We start from the raw sequence: 8,478 nt of genomic DNA, 5'->3' as shown, positions 1-8,478 counted from the left end.
CACTTATATAGTTTATCTCGACACTATCTTCATTCGATGTGGGACTTCAATATGTCCCATTTTTCCTAATGGCTCTTCTGCCATGTGGGACTTTTACCAAAGCATGAACAAAATAAAGCAATAAACAAAAGACAACAATGACAATCTATACGATCCTCATCGGCAGCCAAGGTACCCACTAGCAAGGTAAAACAAACTGACAGATTTCACAAAAAGAAAAAGAGAAACAAAAGAAAAGAAGGGGGAAAGGAGAAGCAAGGGAAAGGGAGGGAATGAGGGCATACATGAGAGATCCCTCTTCTTTATCTGACAGCAATGCCAAATGACAACCTCATTGGTCCATCTTCTCCCACAGGATCAATGCCACTCCTTAAAAAAGCACAGACTCCCCCTTCTTTTGTCCTCTTTGATCTAATGAGCCCTCAAAGAGGATTCATTAGGTCCCTTTTGGGCTTATTATTATTATTATTATTACTATTATTATTATTATTATTATTATTATTTAAAAAAATCACCCGGGAGAAATTAGGATTTGACACCGTAAAAAGTCAATAATATATTACATAATGTAACAGCTTAATTTGTCTGGTAAAAGATCATACTTACACTACACAAATTTACTAGAGTTGTTTCAGTGACCAGAAATTTGAATAATTTAAAGGCAATTTTAAGTTCAAACTCTATTGTTATTATTGTCATATAAAAAAAATACCTTCACTACTTATTCACCATAGGATAAAAAAGTAACGAAAACCTCACATAAAAAAGCAGAAGAACATGAAAGGGAAAGACGTTGATATCCTTATCATGTTCTTCTATCAATAATCTCTGGTCACATAAATCAAATAATTGAACATTCAATTTGTGAAAGTAAAATGTTTCATTTCTTCATGGATATATCCCTCATCTATTATAAGTCATGACTATTGTCGATATATTGATGGAATATATCAGTTGTCCACTGAGTCTTGTATTGATACTCCCTTATTCCTTGAATTTTAAAAAGGTCAAAAAAGAGAAAACACACACATACATATAGATGCCAGTTTGAGTTAGTTTGGAGTTTAATTGATCATGTCTTGATATGTACATTAGTCTAAATCAATAAAATAAAAAAATTGCTTTACTTGGTGGAATATAGCCAAACAGTTTCTACTTTCAAGGCATAACATCTTAGTCATTTAAAGGGAAACTGTGAAATATGGTTCAGATAATTTATTTCTCAAGGGGGCCATTGTTTATATACAAGAATGTGCACCTGCTATTCCTCCTAAAATTGTGCCTGTAATATGTCCATCTACCAATTACACATGTGTCTAATTATTATACAACTGTAAATAGCTATTAATGAAATCAACTCTGATTTGCACAGATTTGCACATTAAAAGATTGCCAAATATAACTAATTTCCAAATATAGCTTAATACCCCTCCCTCAAGTTGGAGCATGGAGATTTTGAATGCCCAACTTGCCAAGGAAAGTTTCAAACTATAGATTCCCCAATGATTTTGTGAATATATCCGCAAGTTGAGCGATAGTAGGAACATAGCTAGGGTGAATATTGTCTTTGAGAATCTCATCCCGAACAAAGTTGCAGTCTACCTTGATGTGTTTGGTGCGTTCATGAAACACTGGATTTTTGGCAATGTGTAAAGCGGCCTGACTATCACAGCGAATGGTCATGGGTTTGTCATGGACAACCCCTAGGTCGGAAAGGATCCCTTTCAACCATTTTAACTCGCATTTAGTGGTTGCCATAGACCTATACTCATCCTCAGCAGAAGATCGAGAAATTGTATGTTGTTTCTTTGTTTTCCAGGAAATAGGAGAGTCACTAAGCTGCACTAGTCATCCAGTGACTAATCGTCTGGTCAAAGGGCAACTGGCCCAGTCTGAGTCGCACCAACCATAAAGTTGTAAGTCACATTCACGAGCAAAAAATATTCCTTGTCCTGAATTACCCTTTAAGAATCGAACAACTCGGAGTGCAGCTTCCCAATGTTCTATTCGGGGTTGTTGCATGAATTGAGACAGAAGGTGGACACTGTATGACAACTCAGGCCGAGTGAAACATAAATAAATCAAACACCCAACTAAATGCCGATATTGATCAGGATCTAAAAGAAGTTGGCCAGCAGTGAGTGACAAGTGATGGTTCTGCTCTAATGGAGTAGCAGCGGGTTTAGCACCAAGGATACCAGCTTCAGATATAATATCAAGCGCATATTTATGCTAACAAAGAAAAATTCCGGTAGGATTTCTGGCAACCTCAATACCTAGAAAATACTTCAAAACACCAAGATATTTCATATGAAAACATGTACTGAGGTAGAGCTTAAAATGCTTGATGGCAGAAGGAGTATTGCCAGCAATGATCAAATCGTCAACATACACAAGAACCACAAGTTCAGTGTCTTTTCAATGCAAAGTGAACAGAGAGTAATCAAGATAAGATTGCTGAAATCCATAGAATTTGAGAGCAGTAGAGAGCTTGGCAAACCAACAACGTGGAGCTTGTTTTAACCCGTAAAGTGATTTTCGCAGCTTACAAACCATGTCTGATTGTGAAGCTGCCTGGAGGCATTTTCATGAACACTTCTTCATGCAAATATCCATCCAAAAAGGCATTATGAACATCCATTTGGTGAAGTTCCCAAGCTTTTGCTACTGCTACTGCTAAAATAGTACACACTGCGACCATTTTAGCAACCGGTGCGAATGTCTCAGTGTAATTGATCCCTTCTACTTGACAATTACCGAGTATAACTAATCAGGCTTTTAAATGTTCAATGGTCTCATCCGAGTGATACTTTACGTGGTACACCCATTTGCACCCGAGAGCTTTCTTTTCGGGCGGTAGTCCCTGCATGGTCCACGTACGATTTTGCTCAAGAGCTTGAATCTCAAATTGCATTGCTTCTTTCCAGCGAGCATCTTTCACTGCCTCATGGAAATTGAGTGGTTCTTTTTCTGTAGTAATAGCTGCAAGGAAATGTCTATGTGGCAAAGAAATTTTTTCATAGTTTACATAATGCGTGATAGGATAAGGTGCACATGAAAAATGAGATTGAGTTGATGAACGAGTGGAAGGACTCAACTTTTGAATCGTGTGTATGACGTAGTCTTGCAACCAAGTGGATGGATATTTGACACGACAACCACGCCTCAGTGGTTCATTCTCATCGTGAGCGTTTGGGATTTGTATATCTGGAGGTTCTGGAAACATAGTAGTATCTGTTACAACATCTTCCATAGTGTCAGTACCCCCCTTATCGTCAAGAATCTATTCTACGAGTGACTCATTTTGTCAATTTGATTCTCCAAATCAGCTTTGTCTGTGATGGAGATTGAGGAAGTTGATGCAATTTTGGTGTGATGAAATGGAAACTAGTTTTCAAAGAAAGTAACATCTCGTGACACAAAGAATTCATGGTTCTCAAGGTCGTAGACTTTCCATCCTTTTTGCCTAAAAGGGTACCCCATGAAGACACATCGACGATTATGACTTGCAAATTTGTCTCTGTGTGTATTTTGGTTACATGAAAAACACAAGGACCCAAAGATATGTAAGTGAGTATAAGAGGGCGTTTGGCCATGCAATACTTCATATGGAGTTTTTCCTTTTAAGACTAAGCTTGGAGTACGATTAATCAAGTATCCTACTCTTAACACACATTCGCCCCAAAATTCAATGGGTAGACTTCCTTGAAATCGCAAAGCTCGCGGCACATTGAGGATATGTCGATGCTTTTTTTAGACCCACCCATTTTGCTGAGGTGTTCCTATACAAGAAGTTTGGAAAACTATCCCATGCTCAAGAAAATATTTTTTTCATGCAAATGAATTATGTTCCATTATCACTTTTCACAGTTTTAACCTTTTTGTCATATTGCCTTTTCGCCATAGCAAAAAAATTTGTCAGTGCCCGTGATACTTCTTTCTTATCAACTAACAAAAAAACCCAAATTACACGTGAGCAATCATCAACAATGGTAAGAAAATATGAAGCACCACAAGAAGAAGGAGTTCTATAAGGTCCCCATAAATCACAGTGTATCAAATCAAATGTATTAGAAGCTTGATTATTACTTAATGGAAATGTTTCTCTAGTTTGCTTAGCTCTTTGGCATGTATCACAAACTTTATTTTGTGACTCACTAACTCTATTTCTACTACCATTAGAGATTAACTGAGTATTTTGCCAAGATGGATGTCCTAAACGCTTTTGCCATACTTCAAGTTGAGTTATCCCTTCAACTCTACAAGCCTTCACTTTTGGAATTTCCCGAAAAAAGTAGAGTTCATCCCTTCGTTCACTCACTCCAATCAACATCTTCGAAGTGTGGCCATGTATCGCACATAGATTAGTAGTAAACTGGAAATTACAATTGGATTCATATGAAAATAGTGATATAGAAATTAAGTTGCAATTCAATTGAGGCACATAAACCACATTTCCAAGTGTTAAACCACCAGCAAGCCTTATGGTTCCTTCTTTAGTAGATGTGAAAGTATGTCCATAAGAAGTCCAACAGGGCACTCAGACACTTTCCTCACATCACATAGGTGTTGCAAGGTTCCTGTCATGTGATTAGATACCCCACTATTAAGAATCCATGAATTGAGTTTAGTCTTACCAGTCATGCTTTCATTTGGAGTGACCTTCGAATTGTTAAGTAATGCTACCAGAGTTTCCCACTATTCCTTGCTCAATCCTATCAAGCTAGAATTCTCCACATCTCCACTAATGTTGGATCTCAAGTTCTGTATAGCATGAGCACGTACTGGACCCTTCTGTGCATGTCCACTATTCGATCCAGTACCTCCAGTGTGATTTTGACCTCTTCCTCGTCCACCTGCCTTGTCATCATTTCTGGGACAATCACCCCACCATTCTGGGTATCCAATCAACAAGAAACAACCTGCTTCATCATGACCAGATTTGTTGCAATTCGTGCAAATAGATTTGTTCTTGTTCTCACGCCCTTTCACCCTTGTGCCTGTTTGAGCAACCAAGGCCATGACTTTTGTTCTTTCTTCTTTGCTTCATGTGATAGTACATAATCTTTCTTACTGTACTAGAATATAGTACATCTTGTTTAAAGATGGCATAGGATCTGTGGCCAGCAAGTTGGAACGGATTGTTCCATAGAGCCCATCATCTAGGCCCATTAAAAATATGTGACATCGTTCTTCTTCTCTGTGTTTTTCAAGTTTTGCTAATAGACCATAAGTGCAACCTTTGCAAGTACAGATCGACAGTTGTTCATAGTTGGCCAAGTCATCCCATAGAGCCCTTAGCTTTTCGTAATAAGCCATCATGGACAAACCTCCTTGTTTGCATTAGGCCAAGTATGATTTCAGCTGCTGAATGCATGGACCATTCACAACTAAAAATCTCTCCTTTATGTCATCCCAAAGCTCTTTGGCGGTTTCCAAATAAAACGGTTATTCGCAGAGAAGGTTCTATTGTATTCAAGATCCACGACACCAACATGGCTTGGACAGTCCACCAATCCTCCATCATAGAGGATCCTTCTTCAGGTTTTGTTATGGTTCCGTCAATGAAACCCCATTTTTTTCTTGCTCTTAAGGAAGTCTTCATAGCTCGAGCCCATTCATCATAGTTTTCACCCCGTAGCTGGACTTGCGCGATCACACTTCTAAGGTTGTCGTTGGGATTAAGATCGTATGATGATGACCTTTTCTTCTGAGATTGGTCATCTCCTCCTATAGAAGACTTTGGTCGATTTTCTTTTTCTTCCATGGCTTTGATACCATGTGAAAAATGGTTCAGATGATTTATTTCTCAAGGGGGCCATTGTTTATATACAAGAAGGTGCACCTGCTATTCCTCCTAAAATTGTGCCTCTAATATGTCCATCTACCAATTACACCTATGCCTAATTATTATACAACTGTAAATAGATATTAACCAAATCAACTCTGATTTGCACAGATTTGCACATTAAAAGATTACCAAATATAACTAATTTCCAAATATAGCTTAATATGCGTGTTGTGCTTGTGTTGTTATTTTTTTGTTGTTAGTTTCGCTTTTGACCAGCTTCGGCGAGGCAAACGCGATGCGTGTTGCCTCGCCTGTGACTTCAGCGTAGTACGATGAGTCTCTCTCGCCCCATCGCCTCAACCTTCAACCGTGTCATGGCGACTCCATGTCACACAAGGGGCTTCTTCTCACACCTCTTATGCTATTTGGTTAGGGTTTTCACAACCCTACTTTGCATTCTTTGTCACACCATCGCGTCGTGCCTCGTCACTGATGTGTTGCGTCTCATTGTCGTCGGTCCTGCGGCGGCCTCATGCCACCAAGCCCTTGCCTCCCTTGTGCCAATGCTACACTCCCAGTGTTGTTTAGGGTGTTGCTGGACCTAGGGTTTTCCAACCCTTTCTCTTGCTTGTGACTTGGGTCGGGTTACTCTAACCCGGTTCCAACCTTAGCCCAATCATAATAATAATAATAATAATAAATAAATAAATAAGTTGGAATGGGCATGAATGGTTGGGCCCAACACATTTTTTTGGTAAGTGTAAAATAAAAATAAATACTACTAGTTATAGCCCCCTCCTTTACACATACACCGCCTTCCATTTTGGGCCAGCATGTTTTGATAAGTCTAAAATAAAATAAATACTACTAACTATACACCCCTTCCTTTACACATACACTTCCTTTTCATTTTTGGCCTAGCACACTTTTGATAAGTTTGTAATAAAATAAATACTGCTAGCTACACCAACTCGTTCATGTATGTACCCCTACCACCTAGGTAGATGATCAGGCTCCCATGTCAGTGTTCCATCAATGTTGACAAAGTCAAAGTCAATTCGTTGACTTTGACCCAAAAAAATCTTTTTAAAAAATAATGAATAAATAAATAATAACAATAAATAAGTATATTAGTATATAGTTCTTTATTTTATTTCTTTTTTGTCTTTATTATTTATTTTATTCTTCTATTTAATTATCTTTTTATTATCATTACTTAATTAGTTAGTTTAATTAATAATGTGTTGTAAATATTCCGCTACTTATTTATTTTATTTCCTCACATTTCAATTTGCATCCTTAATTACTAAGTGTACTCCTGGCTTTTATTCTATCATTTTCCATTCTCATTCAATTTAATTAATTACATAGCACTATGTCAATTATTTATTTATTTATTTATTTTGTAATTTTGCATTAGTATTCATTAGTACGTGCTTATGTTCTGTGCACTTCATGTTAGGTCTCCAATTTGTTTGACTTCACAAAATTTATCGCAAAACCAAAATCTTTTCTAGAAATGTAAAAATACTCAAATCAATGATTACTCAATTCTCTTTTTTTCTCAACGAAGATTACACATTATTCGAGATCACTTCAAGGTTCAATTCCTTAAGCGATTCTCTTCGTTGTTTTTTTAAAATTCAATGTTGTTTCAAGGTCCAACAATTTAATGACTCTTTTTCATCCAATTAAAACAAATCTTTCGAAAAAGGACAAAATCAACCCAACACACAAGTTGTTTTCTACCCTAAAGAACTAGATAAGTCTAATTTCCTCGTTGTACTAGGACATGCTTAAGAGCAATGACAAATCCCTTATCGATTAAAAAAAACTTGAAAAACATAAAACCCTCTCTTTTTTAAAAATAAAAATTTGCTTTCTTTTTTCTAAATAAAACAATATAACAAATATAACTCATGTTCTGAAGGATGATAAATAATTAAAAAATTATTTTATTTTTAGCACACTCGATTTTTTTCCTGCATAAATAACTCTTAAACTATTTTTCTCAAAACATACATATTTTTTTTTATTTTTCTGATTTTTTCCTTAAATAAATACTGATGTCTACTCCCAATTTTCTGTTGAAAAAATCTCTATCTTTTTGTCGTTGTCCCATCCTGACCTAAGTTACCACATACGGATAAAGTTTTACTTTTTCGTGACGTGAGCCATATACCCGTTGTCATGTTTCATGCTTTAGTGCTTTTGTCTTGGTGGAAAATTTAACCTCCATTACAATAGGAACCATGATTAGTTTCGCACATTTTTCGACTCAAGTGGAAAGCTTTCCCTTGAAGTGATTTCGTTATATATAGCATTAGGCCGGATAAGTTTGAAACAACTCCAGCACACGTCCCTATGCGTTCACACACGTATGGAAAATATTACCAAAAGAGTTTATTGCGTAGGGTATTCAAGTGTTAAAAACTCTATAAATATCTTCTATTCATACTAATAAAAAACACTGATAAAGAAACACATACGAAACCTATTATGAAAAGATGAGAGAAACTAGGGAGCCATTTAGTTTGAAATTAAAAAATATAATTTGTTCTTGTTTTTTCTTTTCATTTTCTTTAAACAGTTTTCATTATTTTTTATGCAAATTTTTTAAAATAGAAAATTAAGTGAAAAGGAAAAACACAAAAAAAAATATATTTTCTTAAATTAAACCGTCCCTA

The 8,478-nt window shown here is 36.4% G+C and overlaps 1 pseudogene; it reads right to left on the bottom strand.

The window, feature by feature from the left end:
* Window positions 1–1,848: 1,848 nt before the first annotated feature.
* LOC114373041 lies at window positions 1,849–5,767 on the bottom strand (annotated as a pseudogene).
* Window positions 5,768–8,478: the final 2,711 nt, after the last annotated feature.

This window comes from Glycine soja, chromosome 11, assembly GCF_004193775.1.
Source record: "Glycine soja cultivar W05 chromosome 11, ASM419377v2, whole genome shotgun sequence".
In the NCBI taxonomy this organism is placed as follows: Eukaryota; Viridiplantae; Streptophyta; class Magnoliopsida; order Fabales; family Fabaceae; genus Glycine; species Glycine soja.
Note: the sequence above shows the minus strand (reverse complement) of the source record. Positions and strands in the feature narration are given on the sequence as shown.